Source organism: Chlorocebus sabaeus, chromosome 14 (assembly GCF_047675955.1).
Source record: "Chlorocebus sabaeus isolate Y175 chromosome 14, mChlSab1.0.hap1, whole genome shotgun sequence".
NCBI classification, from domain to species: Eukaryota; Metazoa; Chordata; class Mammalia; order Primates; family Cercopithecidae; genus Chlorocebus; species Chlorocebus sabaeus.
The window spans coordinates 56,373,784-56,388,515 of record NC_132917.1 but is presented as its reverse complement, the minus strand read 5'-3'; positions in this window follow the sequence as shown (position 1 = coordinate 56,388,515).

Genomic DNA, 14,732 nt, shown 5'->3' with positions numbered 1-14,732 from the left:
GAAACTTCCTTACCCTGGTAAAGAACATCTACAAAATACCCACAGCTAGCAGCATGCTTAATGGTGAAAGGCAAAGCTTTCTCCTTGTAATCAAGAGCAAGACAAATCTGTTCACTCTCTTGTCATTCCTATCTAACATTATACTATAAGTTATACTCAGGGAAATTAGTTAACAATAATACATAAAATTGGAAAGGAAAAAGTGAAATTATCTCTTGTAGATGACATGATCTTCTACCCAAAAAATTAAAAGAAGTCCACAAAACATTATGTTAGCAGTTTAAAATCCATCCAGGCCTGCAGCAACTCGATTCTTGCCTCTTCAGAAGAAGGAATTAGGCTGAGGGGCATAAGGCAGGGTGAGAGACCAAGGTGAGTTTTAGAGCAGGAGTGAAAGTGTATTAAAAAGGTTTAGAACAGAAACAAAAAGAAGTAAAGTACACTTGGAAAGGGGCCAAGCGAGTAACTCAAGAGAGCCAAGTGTGCTGGTTGGCCCTTGACTTAAGGTTTTTATACACTGCATTACTTCTCCTTTGATTTTTCCTTAGGCAGGTTGTCTACACGAACAGTGGCTTGCCAGAACTAGGGAGGGGCCACATGCCCAGGAGTCTACTGAAGTTGTGCACGTGTTCATTTGAGGCATTTTTCCCTTACCTGTCAAGTGTTTTCAGAGGAAGGTCATATACCAGTTAAATGCTGCCATTTTGCTTCTCAATGTGCATGCTTAAGCCTGCTCGCCCAACTTCTGAAATCTTATCAGGAAACAGTCAATCACCAGCTTCAGGTGTTTTCTATGTATTGGAAGCGTGTGTCCCCTGGTGCCAGCTGCAAACAATTTTTTTTTAGCAAGTCAGTTTAACAACCACCTAATGATCACCTGATGGCCACCTGACATTCCTGGTTGGTGGGGGTGGCTTCTCCTGCCCTGCTCATGTCTGCCTAGCTACCTTCTCCAACAATTATAACTCATAAATTGGTTGAGCAAGCTTACACAATATGCAATCAATGTACAAACACAACTATATTTCCATATACTAGCAACAATCTAGTGTATGGATTACATTTACAATAGCTTCAAAAAGAATGATAAATCAATTACATTTACAGTAGCTTCCAAAAGAATACAATATTTAGAAATACATTTAATAAAAGAAGAATAAAGTTTGTACACTGAAAAGTACAAAACATCATAGAAAGAATTTGAAGACCTAAATGGAAAACATTCAATGTTCATAGATTGGAAGGCAACATTAAGATGACAATACTCCCCCAAACAGTTAAACGCAATCCCAGTCAAAATCTCAGCCACTATTTTTTTTTTTTTTTGTAAAAATTGACAAGCTGATCCTAATATTCACGTCTAATTGCAAGAGGGACCCAGAATAACAAAAACAATCTTGAAAATGAAGAAATTTAAGAACTCACACATCCTGATTGCAACATCTACTACAAAGCTATTGGAATCAAGATAATGTGGCACTGACTTGAGGACAGACATATAGATCAAAGAAATGAAATTGGGAGTCCAGAAATTAATGCTTACATTTATATTCAACTGATTTTCTAGAAAGATGCCAAGATGATTCAAATAGGCATGGAAGATATTTTTGGAGCAACGAAATTATTCTAAAATTTTGGGGATGACTGCACAGCTCTCTGAGGAATCATTCAATTGTACACTTAAAAAGGGTGAATATTTCAGTATGCAAATTGTACCTCAATAAAGGTGTTCAGGAATCAATAGATTAACTTCAAATATATTCTTTGTAGATAGATGAGGCATAAAGTCACTCAAGAATTTTTAAGGGTAGAGAAAAAGGGGATAGTTAGGCACTTCAGACTTTCAGTGGTTAAAATTCTTTACTCAAATGTGGTCTCATTTCACAGATTGAGAAAACGAGGAAAATTGGGAGAGTTTCTTGTGCTCTGACCAGTTCTGATGAGCTTTTGGTCAGTGCCAGCTTTGTCTGAGACAGAAAGCCAAGAAAGCAAAAATCACTCAAGTCACTGTGGGAAGCAAAAGGTAAAGATTAGAAACAGGCATGTTGGGTTTGTTTCGGATCAGCACACATTTGGATGCTTTTAATACTGAACATTTATTAAATGCAAGCAGCTCATTGAACCAGAGAGAATTTGGAGCTATTTGTGGCCTCCAGCTCCTTGGTCTGAAAAATTGGAGTGAATATCAGTTCATTCTACTCCAGGCTTAAGACCTTCTCTGAATTTATAAAATTGGAAACATATATTCGAATCATTTGACACAATTATTCATCCATGACATGGATGTAAGTGTTTTTAGTATCTTTTCCCTTGAAGTTGAGTAGTGTAAAAGTAAAGCCCTGCATGTTCTAGAAAGATTCACCTTTTTAATGAATTAAGTACATTTTGTATTTGTTTTCGATTACCTTATCTCTAGTCCCACTAGCTCTGAGCTTTGTGTAATGGTAGCAGTATCATGTTACCAGAACCTGAAATCACACTTCCCCGGGATGTTCTGATGGCAGAGAGTGCAGAGAAATTACTTCTCTGGAATCATTCCAGGACAGCATGCTGTCAGGGCAATTTGAGGATAATATGCACAGTCCAGTGAAGGCTGCATAATTGTCCATGTGCTATTTTTAACTCATTCTCTTGAGTTACACCATTGGCACAGATAAGCCACTACAATGTACTCAGATATCTATTAAAAGTGATTAAATAAGTGGCATGGACTTAGTGGCATATAATCATATCTTAAAGTTTGACAGTTGAGAGCTACTTATAGCGTTTTTGCCTATAGTGCTATTTATTTATTCTCATATCACCCCCATTATTTGGAGAGGTAACAAAAGAAGGAGTTGGGAGGCAAATCAAGTCACTTGAATCATTGCTAGGTGCTGAGGTCAACAAAAGGCAAGTGACTAACAAGGGTTCTAAAAATTCACTGTGATAAAAATAAAAGCACCTTTATTTCCACTCTAAACGAGTCACTGAGATAAGCTTCTCTGACACCTACAAAAGGCATGGTAATATTTATTTTCTTCAGAAACTTTTCTCCTATGGCTATTGAAACAGAGCTCCACTTAAAAATCAATATACAGGCCGGGCGCGGTGGCTCACGCCTGTAATCCCAGCACTTTGGGAGGCCGAGGCGGGCGAATCACAAGGTCAGGAGATCGAGACCATGGTGAAACCCCGTCTCTACTAAAAATAGAAAAAATTAGCCGAGCGCAGTGGCGGGCGCCTGTAGTCCCAGCTACTTGGGAGGCTGAGGCAGGAGAATGGCGTGAACCCGGGAGGCGGAGCTTGCAGTGAGCCGAGATTGCGCCACTGCACTCCAGCCTGGGAGACAGAGCGAGACTCCGTCTCAAAAAAAAAAAAAAAAAAAAAATCAATATACAGTTCACTATCTGAGGGATAAATTGTCAATGGCACAAAACCGCAAATGAGCCAGATTGTTAATATGCTGCACTCCTGTGCTCTCAGCCGCTCTAATGTCCTCGTTCCGAGTTTCCTTCATCCCTAAGACTTCTTCTCCTACTTATTCTTCTCCCTTGAAGTTGGAGGAGTTTCAGACATGAGCCAAGTGGACAAGCCCATTTTTTTCAACATACATGCATCTCCAGTTTCCCTGAAATACCTCCTAGGTCTGGGTAACTATGAAGGAAAGAGGTAGTGAAATGTCCCAACGATGATCGAAGGAAAAGGTTAAAAGTGTCATTGAGAGGCCCAAAGATCTCTGTCATGACCTACAGTCTGCTTTATAATTCCATAATGGGTCTTCAAATTGAGAATGAACTTGAGTGATCAATTCCAGCATAACAACCTTATTCAAGCTTCTCTTCACTCAGCTTTTAACCAGATTATGTGAGACTCTAAAGAACAATTTTTAAACTGCATAGAAGATATTAAGCCATCTAAAGTTGTGAGAACTAGGATATCCCTGCAATATTGTATTTCTGACTAAAATAAGCCTCCTTAAAATATGTAGTATTCTAGCAAAAGCTAATATCAACCCCTGGCACTGCTCAAGGACTAATTGATCCTGAGTCCAGCTCCAGCCTCACAGCATGGAGTTCCCTATGCACTCTCTCGGCAATTCTTTAATGTAAAAGCATGAGTTACTAAAAGAAAGCCAGGACATCTTAGTGCTGTCCTGGCTGGCTGTAGATCTGCACTGAGGACCTAGCATGGTTAGCTTAGTCCCCAGTGATATAAATCAAGTATGTCTAAATACTCTGACCTGGAGTAAAAGAAAATAAACCCACATATTTAGATTCTTAAGAAAGAAATCCCTACAATGTTTGCAAAAACAGTAAATGGAAGAGTATAAGATCTGAAGTCACCCCTGGAGTCACTCCTTACTCTCTGATTTGTAAACTGTGCGACTTTAGGCAATCGTGTAACATTTCAGCACAACAGTCTGCCATGATATAAAGTTGTGCTAATAACAATACTCTCTTTCATAGAGTTATTTGATGATTAAATCAGGCAATGTATGTAAAGTACTTATGCCAGAGTCTGGCACATAATAATTTCTTAATAAATATTTGCATATATTTGTGTGAGCATGAGTATTGTATCATTTGTAATACTTGGTGATGCTTTAAAGTATGAGATTCAAGAGTCTAAAGATCAACAGCTCCTCAGAGGAGTCTTTTGTCCTCCATCTCAAATAAAGTCCTATCTGCACCATTGGGAGATAAATCCGATAGGGTAGTCATGCAATCTGGACTATGATTGGCCCCTATCTGAAAACAGCTTCTATTCTACAGCTCTCATTAGCAGATTCTTACAGCCTTCCTGGGAGATGTCTTAAAATGTGGTTGCAGTTCACCCAGAATATTTCAAATTGACTGAAATTGCATTGAAAGTGGTGCTTCTAGGCCGGGCACAATGGCTCATGCCTATAATTCCAGCACTTTGGGAGGCCAAGGTGGGTGGATCACCTGAGGTCAGAAGTTCAAGACCAGTCTGGCCAACGTGGTAAAATCCCGTCTCTACCAAAAATATAAAAGTTAGCTGGGCATGGTGGCAGACACCTGTAATCCCAGATACTCAGGAGGCTGAGGGAGGAGAATCACTTGAACCCAGGAGGCAGAGATTACAGTGAGCTGAGATCGTGCCATTGCACTCCAGCGTGGGCAACAGAGCAAGACTCTGTCTCAAAACAAAACAAAACAAAAAAAAGAAAGTGGTACTTCTATAAACATGTGAAACTTGCATTTTATATTAATATTTGCATACATGTATACATATTCACACAATAAAATTTAATCTCTATGAAGAAGAGAATGTTTTGCCTGTCTTATTCAACATTATATAACTTTGCATGAGAAAGAAAAGTGTCTAGTATACAATGGACATTCAATAAATATCTATTAATTAAATGAAAACTCACTTATAGATGTTTTGTTCAACTAATATTTTGATACCTACTAAGTACCAAGCCCTTCCATATTTCTGGTAAACAAGACTGATACAAGCCTTGCATTAATGAAAATTATAGTTTAGAGGAAGAAAAGCATTAAGTAGATAATCATATGGAGAATTTCAAAATTATAATATTTTTAGTAAAAGTAAGAAATATATAGCTCTATTAGAATAAAAAGTCTTCTATCTAGCAGGCAGTCAAATACTTATTCACTGCCTATGACGTGCCAGGCAGTGCTCTAGGCCCGGGAAACAGCAGTAAAGTAGGCAAAGAGTGTCTCTGTGCTCAGTGAGTTCACCTTTCTTTGGGGATAGAAAAAAGAATATGCATTCTCCTCCCCAAAACATATAAAATAAAGTCCTGATGAGTACATTGAAGAAGATACAACAAAGCAGTTGTTCTCAAATTGAACTTGTGTCATCATCACCTGAAACACTGATTAAAGCAGAGATGGTTTTAATTCAGAGCTCTTGATTCAATAGGTCTAGGGTGGGGCCTGAGTATTTTCATTTTTAGCAAGTTCCCTAGTACTCCTAATAATGCTGGTTTAGGGCTACAAAAGTCACAGCAATAATGATCAAAGCAGGATATTTATCATATGTACCACCTCATGCATTTATCATTTCTTTGTGGTAAGAACATCAATAAAAATCATATAAAAGAAATCACATAATATCAAAATAATTTAATGATTCAGCTATAATCTTAACTATATTATTCATAAATTTTGATGAAATAAAAAAATTGGAAACAAAAAATCAGAGCAATAGAGTAATATGGTGGCAGGTCATGGGTGGAGGCAAGTCATGGGTGGCAGGTCATGGTCTCTCTGAGCAGGTAATATTTCACCTGAGGCCTGGATAGCAAAAGGAGTTAACCGTCAAAGCTCTGAGGGGAGAACATTTCATGCTGAGGAAACAATGATTGCAAAGGCCTTGATGTGAGAGTGAATTAATTTTTCATGAGTTCATTTGTATTTCCTGGAGAAATGCAGCAGTGGATGCAGGGCAGACTGAAAAGAGATCAAGATGGAGAGCAAAGCAAGGGCCAGGCCATGCAAGACCTTGCCAGCCATGTTGAAGATTTTGATCTTTATTCTAAAAGCACTGGGAAGCTAGTGACAGGTATTAAGGAGAGATAAGGTGGGATTGAATTTACATTTTGAAAAGAGTTCTCAGGCTAGAGAATGGAGAAGGACTGGAGATGGAGAAGGGGTTAATGTGAAAGGGTAGAACAGTTAAGAGGCTAAAGTCTTAGTATAGGTGGGATAAGATAGTGAGTTAAATTAGCATGATGGTCCTGGAAGTAAAGAGAAGGATATCCAGTGATATTTAGGAGATAAATATCAAAGTACTTGATTAAAAGTTGGACCTGGGTAAGGGGTGGATAAGGAATAAGGTAATGTTATGTGTAATTTCCATATTTCTGGATTCCATAACCTAAAGGATGATGGTACCATTCACTGAAGCAGGAGAGGTTAGATTAGAAGAAGACTAAATTTTATAGAGTTTTTTGAAGGGAGAATTATTGTTTGTGTATGTGACTTTGCTTTAGTTTTGCTTTTTTGTCTGTCCGTTTGTTTGTTTGTTTTGAGGACATAAGGGATGAGAAGATGGGCTCTCGTGACTTTACTCTGGGATATTTTTATTTAGAGGTGACCTTGCTAAGACATGCAAGTATGGAAGCCAAGTAAAAAGTTAGTTACTTCTTACTTGTAACTTGAGTTACAAGTAGCTCAGTAGAAAAAGGTCTAAATTGGAGATAAAAATGCATTTAATCCTTTTATTTTTCAGTTGGTCACTGAGTCCACAAGATTGAATGAGATCATTTAGAGAAAGTGGGAAGAAGACCTCAGATTGAACATGGAGAAACAACATTTAGTGGAGAGAAAGAAAAGAATAAACTGTCAAAGGAGATATAGAACAAAAACGAAAACCAAATATTTTTTGCACAATGGAAGGCAAGAGAAGACAGTGTTTTAATAGACAGGGAGTGATCAATTTGTATTCCTACTGAGAAACCAAGTAAGATCAACACTGAAAAATGTACATCAAGTGATTTATATGAATATGTTTTATACACAAAAAGAAAACAAATACTTATTTTAAACTCAAATTAACAAATTAAATAATACAAAAAATTTTAAAAAGTAACAAATAGTCTTTCTAAATCCTAGATTGCAATCTACTTTTTGTCACCCACAAATACCTATGGGGTCCCCCACAGAGTAACTATTCAATAAATACACACTGCCTTGAATTAAAAGTGTACAACAGCTTAAGTCTTAACCAACCTATGACTCCTCTTCTATCCTTCGCTATGCCTATACATTCTACGTTGATGAGCAAAATCACAGCATTTAATTGCTATATGTTTGTTCATTTTGGTATTTTACAAAATTCAACCATGCTTTATTTAACTCTTTTAAAAACCATCCATGTCTCTCTGCTTCCTCTTTCTTCTCCTCGTCATTTCCTCCCCTTTCTGTTTTTCTCCTTCTAGTCTTTTATTATAATCATTCTCTGCCTTATGGAGCAACCTCACCACATTGATTCTATTTACTTTTTCAGTGGTAGGAGCACTGATAGTTCTCCATCTATCCCAGTTGATTCCAGTTGCTCCACTCAGACCATCACTAAGGAAATTACTCCTCATTCATTATGATTTATCATATTGATATAGTTTTAAGTTCAGGTTATTTAAAAATCATATATGCTAAATCAATGTATGACATAAACTGGTAACAATTTTCTCCACAGCCCCCAGAGGACACTAGTGTATCCCCATGTCTATGAGTAGCCCATTCTTCAGATATTGAAGTGGTCTCTGCACACTTCTCTCCACTGCTCCTTTGCATGGCTTCTGAAACTCACACTCTCTCTCCTGTCTCACCCACCCCCTTAATCACTTTCTTAGTGTATTATGTATCAAATTAGTCATCTTTGTTGGCATGTATATATCTTCTTTTGAGACATGTCTTTTCATGTTATTTGCCCAGTTTTAATCAAGTTGTTTCTTGTTTGTTGATTTTGTGTAAGTTTCTTACAGATTCTAGATATTAGACTTTTGTTGGATGCATAGTTTGTGAATATTTCCTTCTATACTATAGGTTGCTTACTCTGTTGACAGTTTCTCTTGCTGTGCAGAAGTGCTTTGGTTTAATTGGGTCCCACTTAATCAATTTTTGTTTTGTTGCAATCGCTTTTGAGGACTTAGCCATAAATTATTTGCCAAGGCCAAAATTGAGAAGGGTATTTTTTAGGTCTTCTCCCAGGATTTTTATGTTTTGAAGACTTACATTTAAGTCTTTAATCCATCTTGAGTTAATTTTTGTAAACAATCATGGGTAGGGGTCTGGATTCATTCTTCTCCATATGAATAGCCAGTTATCCCAGCACTGTCTTTTCCCCATTGCTTATTCTAGTTGAGTCTGTCAAAAATTAAGTGGTTGTAGGCATACCGCTTTATTTCTGGGATCTCTATTCTGTTTCATTGGTTATGTGTCTGCTTTTGTACGAGTACCCTGTTGTTTTTGTTATTATAGCCTTGTAGTACAGTTTGAAGTTGGGTTATGTGATGCCTCCAGCTTTGTTCTTTCTGCTTAGGATTGTTTTGGCTATGGGGCTCTCTTTTGGTTCCATGTTAAATTTAGAAATTTTTGTCTAATTCTGTGAAAAATGATGGTCGTTTGATAGGAATAGCATTGAATCTCTAAGTTGCTTTGGGCAGTATGAACATTTTAACAACATTGATTCTTCCAATCCATAAGCACGGGATGTTTTTCCATTTCTTTTTGCTGTCTCTGATATCTTTCAGCAGTGTTTTATAGTTGTTATACGTGTCTTTCACCTCCTTGGCTAGATGTATTCCTAGGGACTTTTGTGTGTGTGTCTGTGGCTATCGTAAATGGGATTGTGCTCCTGATTTGGCTATCACTTAGATTTTACTGGTGTACAGAAATGCTACTCATTTTGGTACATTGATTTTGTATCTTGAAACTTTACTGAAGTTGTTTATCAGTTCTAGGAGCCTTTTTGGCAGAGTGTTTAGAATTTTCTAGGTATATAATCATATCATCGGTAAAGAGAGATGGTTTGACTTCTTCTTTTCACATTTGGATTTCTTTTCATTCTTCCTCTTCCCTGATTGTTCTCACTAGGATTTCCATTACAATGTTTAATAGTCATGGTGAGAGTGTGCATTGTTGTCTTGTTCCAGTTCTCAAAGGGAATTGTTCCCGCCTTTGCCCATTCAATAAGATGTTGGCTATGGGTTTGTCATAGATGGCTCTAATTATTTTAAGGTATGTTCCTTCAATGCCTACTTTACTGAGAGTTTTTATCAAAAGGGATGTTGGATTTTATTGAAAACCTTCCCTGCAGTTTTGAGATGATCATACGGTTTACATTTTTAATTCTATTTATGTGGGGAATCACATTTACTGATTTGCATGTTTGGAATTCATCTTGCATCCATGGAATGAAGCCTATTTTATCATGATGAATTAACTTTTTGATATACTGCTGGATTTGGTTTACTAGTACTTTGTTCAGGATTTTTGCATCTATTTTCATCTGGGATATTGGCATGAATTTTCTCCCTTTGTTGTGTCTCTGTCAGATTTTGGTATCAAGATGATACTGGATTTATAGAATGAGTTGGGGAGGAGATTCTTATCCTTAATTTCTGGGAATATTTTCAGTAGGATTGGTAACGGGTCTTCTTTTTACATCTGGTAGGATTTGGCTGTGAAACCATCTGGTCTAGAGCTACTTATGATTGGTAGTTTTCCTTTATTACTGATTTAATTTCAAAACTCGTTATTGGTCTTTTCGTGTTTTCACTTTCCTCCTAGTTCAATCTTGAGAGGATATGTGTTTCCAGGAATTTATCCTTTTCCTCTAGATTTTCTAATTTGTATGCATAGAAATAGTCATAATAGTCTTTGAGTTTCTTTTTATTTCTGGGAGATCAGTTGTAATGTCATCTCTGAATGTGCTTATTTGGATATTATATCTTTTTTTCTTTGTTAATCTAGCTTGTAGTCTATCAATTTTGTTTATTCTTTAAAAGAAACAGCTGTTGGTTTCGTTATCTTCTGTACAGAATTTTGCAACTTAATTATGTGCTGTTCTTCTCTGACTTTAGTTGTTTCTTTTCTTCTGCTAGTTTGGGTGTTGATTTGTTCTTTGGTTTCTAGTTCTACTAGGTATGATGTTAGATTGCTAATTTGAGACCTTTGTAACATATTGATGTTTGTATTTATCACTATAAACTTTCCTTCTAACCCTGCTTTAGCTGCATCTCAAAGATTTTGGTATATTGTGTCTCATTTTCATTAATTTCAAAGATTTTTTGTTTGTGCCAGAATTTCATTGTTTATGCAAGAGTCATTTAGGAGTAAGTTGTTTCATTTCCATGTACTTGTATAATTTTGACAGACCTTCTTGGTATTGATTTCTATGTTTATTCCACTGTCGTATAAGAGTGTGCTTGATATTTTTTGTTTTTTTTAAAATTGAGACTTGCTTTATGACTTAGCATGTAGTTGATCTTAGAATATGCTCTGTGTGCAGATGAGGAGAATATATACTCCATGGTGGTTAGGTGAAGTATTCTTAGACATCTATTAGGTCCAATTGATCACGTGTTTAGTTTAAATCCAGAATTTATTCGTTAGCTTTCTGCCTTGATGACCTGTCTTACACTGTTAGTAGAGTGTTGAAGACTATTATTGTCCCACTGTCTCTTTTCATAGGTCAATAAAAACTTGTTACATGAATCTAAAAGCTCCACTCGTGGGGTGTATGTATTCAGGTTAGTTGTGTCTTCTTGTTAAATTGAACTCTTTCTCATTATATAATTCCTTTGTCTTGATTGTTGGTTTAAAGTCTCTTTTATCTTACTTAAGAAAAACAACTTCTTAATGGGTGCAGCACACCAACATGGCACATGTATACATATGTAACAAACTTGCAGGTTGTGCACATGTACCCTAGAACTTAAAGTATAATAATAATAAAAAAAAAGGAATAACAACTTCCAATCTTTTTTCTTTTCCATTTGCATGATAGGTCTTTCTCCATAACTTTACTTTGAGCCTGTGGGTGTTGTTACATGTGCTATGAGTCTCTTGAAGACAGCACCTGTGTCTTGTCTTTATATCCATCTTGCCAGTCTATGCTCTTCAATGAGGTATTTAGACCATTAATATTCAATGATAGTATTGGTATGTAAGATTTTGATCCTGTTATCATATTAGCTGGTTGTTTTGTAGACTTGATTATTTAGTTGTTTTATAGTGTTTGTGGACTTAACTCTGTTTTTGTAGTAGCAGATATCCTTCTCTCATTTCCATGTTTAAGCACCCCCTTAAGGCCCCCTTGTAAGGCTGGTTTAGTGGTAATAAATTTCCTATCATTTGCTTGTCTGAAAAGAATTTTATTTCTCCTATGCTTATGAAGCTAAGTTTGACGGTATGTGAAATTCTTGGTTGGAATATTTTTTCTTTAAATATGCTAAAAATAGGTCCCCAATCTCTTCTGGCTTGTAAGGATTTTGCTGAGAGGTCTGCTGCTAGGGTGATAGGGATCCCTTTCTGAGTTATCTGATCCTTCTCTCCAGCTACCATTAAGATTTTTTTTTCTTTCACATTGACCTTGGTGAATCTGATGACTATGTGGCTTTTGAATGATCATCTTGTGTAGTATCATGTAAGGGTTATCTGTATTTCTTGAACTTGCATGCCAACCCCTCTAGCAAGATTAGGGAAATTTCCATGGACTATGTCCTCAAATATATTTTCCAGGTTGCTTACTCTCTCTTTCTTTCTCTCTCAAGAATGCCAATGAGTCATAGGTTTGGTCTCTACATAATCCCTTATTTCATGGATGTTTTGTTCATTTTTTAATCTTCTTTCTCTATTTTTGTCTGACTGAGTTGAAGAACCAGTGTTCAAGCTCTGAGATTCTTTTCTCAGCTTGGTCTATTTTGCTGTTAATGCTTCTGATTGTATTATGAAAATTGTATGGTGAATTGTTCAATTCCAGAAGTTCCGTTTAGTTCTTCCCTAAAGTGGTTATTTTGTCTTTTAATTCTTGGATGCTTTTGTTGGAGTCTTTGGATTCCTGGATTGGGTTTCAACTTTCTCCTGAATCTTGATGAGCTTCCTTGCTATCCAAATTCTGAATTCTACGTCTGTCATTTCAGTCATTTCAATCCGGTTAAGAACCATTGTTGGAGAACTGGTGCACTTGTTTGGAGGTAAGGGAACACTCTGAGTTTTTGAATTGCCGGAGTTCTTGCACTGATTCTTTTACATCTGAGGGGGAGATTATTGATAGTTAGGTAGTTGGCGTAAATGAATGAGTAGGAGCCCAAGGAGATTAGTTGAAGCAATGAAAAGAATTAGAGAGATCAATATAAAGGATCAGGTTTGGCCTTTGATATTATGAATGAATATTATTTGCTTTAGTACAAGTTAGATTAGTCACTGTTGAATGGATTGGTGTTTCCTTGTATTTTGGGAATTGCTATCAGTTGGATACGGCTTTTGGGTTTTATAGTCTTTATTTCCTATGGATTTAGCTGTGGTGTAAGTTGAGTGTAGTCAATTGACTTCCTTCTGGATACTTTCAGAGGGCCATACCTCTGTACAGAATCTTCCTTTGTAACTAGATTCTTGCACTGGATTTCCTCAGCAATGCATACTGACAGAATATATTTGGTGTTGTGTAATTTGGGCTGTAACCCAGTAGATGACACTTAAAAGTACTGGCTGGCAGATAGGCTGCTACTTAGCTGGGCAGCTCTTTTGTATTTCAAAGTATTTCCAGCAGTGTTCTATGGTGTAGGGAGGGGAGAGAGATAACCCCCTCACCAAATACACTCCCAGGCCTTAGGGTAGCCCCTGTGATCACTGACGCTGTGCCTACAATTCCATTGTTAAGTGTTCTAGGCCATGGGTTTTGCTTGGACAAAGGTCATGGCTGACAGACAGTACACACCCTTCCTGGACTAGCCTTGCAGAAGGAAGCACACGTCACTCCCATGCCAACAAATGAACCTGATGGTCTCATCCTTCTCAGTGTTTTAAGGGTGGGGGCTTCTCCCCTACTTAAGCATGGGCCAGGGGTCTCAGCTGGGCACTCCCAGGCCGTGCACTGCAACTGTGGGGCACAGGGGGGTCAGGCACTGACTGTGCTGGGGGATCCAAAATGCTCCCAGGCCACCAGGGTAGCACTCAGGCTGGGCAGCAGAGGTTGTACTATGCATATGCTCCTGTAGTAGCAGCCAGGCAGGGACCTTGTGGGGAGATGGCAGGCAAGGGAGCCTGCAGAACAGATGGACTTCAATCCCATGAGAAAAATGGCCCTGCTCTCTGTTAGCCCAGTGGTCAGCTGGGATTAGAGCTACTCAAAGGAAGATGGGGAACCTTGGAGAATGATACCTATGGCCATGTTCCACTGCAGCTGCCCCACACGCAAAACCCCCTGGGTCTCACACAGGGTGGAGCTCTGTCTTTCCCTAATCTCCAGACAGATTCCCCTGCCAATTCAAATGCCTATCAGGGTCGTTGGATCTCTTATAGCTAGAATCCCAGAGGTCCACAGCGAGAGTGGGCTGTCCTGCCATCATTTCACACACCCCTTCCCTAGAAGCAGTTCAGGACCAGGAACTAGCTCTGGCACTCAGCAACCCCATGCAGGGCTCCAGGCTTCCTCTTTCTTCAGCTTTGGCATCTGCATCACCTCTTATCAACTCATGGTGTTTTCTATCTGAAGATCTGTTTGAAATATGTTGGTTTCCTTGACATTTTTGTGTCTCTCAGTGGTGTTGCTTCCTGGGTGCTTCTTTTTTTTTTTTTTTTTTTTGAGACGGAGTCTCGCTCTGTCGCCCAGGCTGGAGTGCAGTGGCCGGATCTCAGCTCACTGCAAGCTCCGCCTCCCGAGTTTACGCTATTCTCTTGCCTCAGCCTCCCGAGTAGCTGGGACTACAGACGACCGCCACCTCGCCCTGCTAGTTTTTTGTATTTTTTTTTTTTTTTTAGTAGAGACGGGGTTTCACCATGTTAGCCAGGATGGTCTCGATCTCCTGACCTCGTGATCCGCCCGTCTCAGCCTCCCAAAGTGCTGGGATTACAGTCCTGGGTGCTTCTAGTAAGCCATCTTGTCTCCCTCTTGAGAAGTTTCTTTTAAAATGGTAACACAGACATAATCGGTTTCCTGCTCTGTGAATGAGAATATCCAGTGAACATTTTATCATAAACAGTAAGAGTCAATGCCCAAAACACATTTGTCTCTTAAGAGAAAAGTCATAG